We start from the raw sequence: 4,106 nt of genomic DNA, 5'->3' as shown, positions 1-4,106 counted from the left end.
ATATCATTGGCCCCCATGCAATTTTTTTTCACCCCAAACCTCATTATTTTATATACTCTTTGTATTTTAATTTATATGACACATTTCACTTATCGAAAATTAATTTGACTAAACTTTGAATCTAAATTGAATTAGTACAATTCAGTATTTTAAAATTATAATTTAGATATTCAAAAACTACATGAAAAGTACTATACGTTTCAATTTTTCTCATGTTAACATGATTAAAAACTTATTTTAAAATGTAGATCAAAATTCATATAGATTGACTGTTGATAAGCGAAATATGTCATTTAAATGAAAAACGGAGGAAGTAAATTTTTTCTATTTAACCATTCATTATTAGAAGTTGATCTATGAATTGACCCTCGCTAACTTACGTTTTCTCAGCAGGCTATTATACTAGTTGTAGTGCATTTTTTTCTATTTTTATAACTTTAAGAAAGAAAATATTTATATTATTTTCTTTTTATGACGTGATTGAGGGAGTACAATGCACTGGTGTAAAAGAAAAGCTAGAATACTAAACAATTAGTTTTTTCTTTTTATATAAAAAAAAATAGTTTTAAGCATTGAATAGAATGCACCTTGACTTGAGTCTAAGAACACAAACTAGTAAAATTAAGCTACATCATAATATGTATTTAAAAAAGGATATAATAAGTTGCTGAAGCAGTGAGCAATTAATGAATTAGTTGGCAAATCTTATTCCTTCAGTCTACAATTTAGTTTTAAGAAAATACTCTATTTATTGAAACAATTTTAAGACTTTATAGAAAACAAAATAATTTACGACCATTGTGCTAACTCACAGTTGTGTCACGCTAATACAGTCGCACATCTCTCTAACAACATCCCTATATAACAATACTTCTCTATAAAAGCCAAACTTTTTCGGAACCAATTTTTATATTATGTTATAATATATGTTCTCTATAACAGCATTTCGCTATAGCATCCAAAATATATTCGGAACAAACGAGATTGTTATAGAGAGGTTTGACTATATTACTCTTTTGATCTCAAAATGAGAGACTTTTCATCATTACTATACATTTTTATGAGTTTTACTTAGTAGATTTTCTTTTTGTAACTTTTGAGGACACCCAATATAATAGGAGAATAGAAAATGTATTGGTTGAACGCTTATCATATGTTGATGATATTGTATTGAAATATTTAAGAATCGAAAATTGCCAAATAAACAGCGCATCTGGTGTAGTGGTATCATAGTACCCTCCCACGGTACTGACCAGGGTTCGATTCCTTGGATGCGCATATGGTTTTTCTAACTCTTTTTGGAGTCGTTTGGTAGGGCACTATAAGAATAGTGCAGAATAAGGTGTATTAGTAATGCAAGCATTAGTTATGAAGATATTATTTTTTATCTACTATTTGGTGTGATTTATTAAAATTATAATGAATTGCATAATTTTTAAGAAAAATAGTTGTTTACAAAAATGTCCTCCATATTCTTAAGTTTTAAGGGATTTTAAGAATAATTTTGTCTTTAACCAACCTAATGTATGCATTAGTAGCCTTGATATTACTAATGTCATGGTTTTCTATGCATTACTTATACATAGGATAACACCAAGTACGGAAAAGGGCTAAAATGCCCTGGAACTATCTGAAATAGCTCAAAAATGCCCTCCGTTTGTTTTTGGTACCAAAAATATCCTTGTCGTCTATTTTTTGGACCACAAATGCCCTTAAACTGTTAGTCTTGTCATTGAAGGTGACATGTCAATCCAGTTGGGTTAGATTTCTTTACATGGCCATCCATCTAAGCAATCCAACATGGCAAAATTAATTTTTTTGATTTTTTTTTTAAAATACAAAATCAACACTTATTCCAAAACAAGTAAAAAAAATTCTAGAAAAATATTTTTCTGAAAAAATAATTTTTCGGAATTTTTTTAAAAATAAAAAATCAACACTTATTCCGAAAAAAGTAAAACAAATCCGAAAAAATATTTTTTCCGAAAATATTTTACTTTTTTTCGTAATAAGTGTTATTTTAATAAAAATTTCCAAAATAAATAATTTTTCGGAAAATGTTGATTTTGTGGTCCAAATGCCATTAAACTATTATTTTTCCGGAAATAATTTTTCCAAAAAAATTATTTCTGAAAATAATTTTTTCGGATTTTTTTTTTACTTTTTTCGGAATAAGTGTTGATTTTGTATTTTTTTTAAAATTCGGAAAACTTATTTTTCCGAAAAATTATTTTTTCGAAAAATTATTTTTCCAGAATTTTTTTTTACTTTTTTCGGAATAAGTGTTGTAATTTTAAAAAAAAATTAAAAAAATAATTTTGCCATGTTGGATTGCTTAGGTGGATAGTCATGTAAGTAAATCTAACCTAGTTGGACTGCCATGTCACCTTCAATGACAAGACTAACAGTTTAAGGGCATTTGTGGTCCAAAAAATAGACGGCAGGGATATTTTTGGTACCAAAAATAAACGGAGGGCAATTTTGAGCTATTTCAGATAGTTCAAGGGCATTTTTGGCCCTTTTCCGTACCAAGTATGATGTATAACTAATACTTATATTAGTTATGTATCTTAAAAAAATATACCAAACAAGGTATTAGTAATGCATAGAGCTAATGCTTATATTATTTTTTCTAATACCTCCTGTCAAACCACCCTTTTATGTAAATGAAAGAAGTAGAAAAACGTGTATACAATAAATCAAAGCCTTTGGTGCAAAATTTTAGTTTGTCTCTGCACTTTGGAGTTTAAATGAAAAATGAAAATGAAGAATCTCTTGTTTGAGATTGTTTTCCTCCTTAATAATATTTTCTATTCGGTGTGAATACAAATTAATCGTACCAGTAAATTTTGTACTCTTGTATTTTTATATTCTTAAAGCTCTATTTGTACCATGTTTTTCGTTTGCTTCATTTATCTTATTTTCCTATTGTTATTATTTGGTGCTACTTCTTCTTTTTCCTTTTTTTTTCTTTTTTCTTTTCTTTTCTTCTTCTTTTTCGTCTTCTTCTTCCTCCTTCTCTTTCTTCTTTTTCTCCTTTTCTTAAACAGGATGCACCGAAAATAACTTCTATACTTTTACCGGTTAGGGGTAAGGTCCGCGTAAATATTATCCTTCCCATACTTCACTTGTATGATTGGACTAGTTTTTTTTTTTTTTTTGTTGTTGTTATTGTTGTATGTCTAAAGGGGAAAAAGAAAAACATAAACTTGGTTTTCTTTTTCTATTCGGTAAAAGTTGCATATGTATGAATGTACACATACTGCTATCTAAAGGATTTGAACTTTATGCATTCTAATTCTAGAATAACGACATAAGATGTTAGTAACTAGGTTCTGGATCTCATTTTCGTACATATTTAATGAATTTCTTAATACAAATATAGAGTTTGGACAAAAGTTACTATATTCGACCAAACTCATATTTTGACTTCTAGCTATGCACATATCTATGTGGGAGAATAAACTATCATTTGTTGTAAAATGTCATACTCCTTCCGATCCACTTTAAGTGATTTTTTAACCTTTTTTTTGTGGTCCGTAATATTTAATTTTTTCAAATATAAAGAAAGAATTTTCTTCTTTATTCCAAAGTTGTCCTTGGAGTAAAGAGCCTAGGAATATTTATTGTATTTTTAATGAATAAATTAAGGTAATATAGTCAATTATATTATTAATTAATGTTAAAAGATGAATTCTTTAATATATATACATATAAATAGCCAAAAAATTACTTAAAGTGAACATAAGAGAGTAAATAATTGTTGAAGAGGAAGAAAATAAGAAAGAATTTTTGGTAGTAAAAGTACAAAGGCAAACAAAGGCATGCCATGTGAGGAGCAAGACTTTTGTTAGCCTCGGTTAAAGAGAGTCACAGAGATCCTTTGACATAAAAGTGAGTGTACAAATACCAAAGGATCTATAATTCCCCTCATTTACCTCATCATTACTCCCACATTATTCCCTTAGATTTTTTTACCCTTTTCCACTTTTCTATGCTCTTCTTTTTTACTACAAAAAGAATAAATGAAAGAAGGATTTATCTTATATCGTATAATCATAGAAGGTACAAATACTGTTTACATTGATAATATATTTAATTAATTA

At 27.8% G+C, this 4,106-nt stretch overlaps 1 non-coding gene across 1 annotated transcript; it reads left to right on the top strand.

Moving 5' to 3' along the window:
• Nucleotides 1-1,207: 1,207 nt before the first annotated feature.
• TRNAG-CCC (transfer RNA glycine (anticodon CCC)) lies at nt 1,208-1,278 on the top strand. Its single transcript has one exon. It is a non-coding gene; the product is annotated as a tRNA-Gly (tRNA).
• The last annotated feature ends 2,828 nt before the right edge of the window (nt 1,279-4,106 follow it).

The sequence above is a fragment of the Nicotiana tabacum genome, chromosome 18 (genome assembly GCF_000715075.1).
Source record: "Nicotiana tabacum cultivar K326 chromosome 18, ASM71507v2, whole genome shotgun sequence".
Classification (NCBI taxonomy): Eukaryota; Viridiplantae; Streptophyta; class Magnoliopsida; order Solanales; family Solanaceae; genus Nicotiana; species Nicotiana tabacum.
Note: the sequence above shows the minus strand (reverse complement) of the source record. Positions and strands in the feature narration are given on the sequence as shown.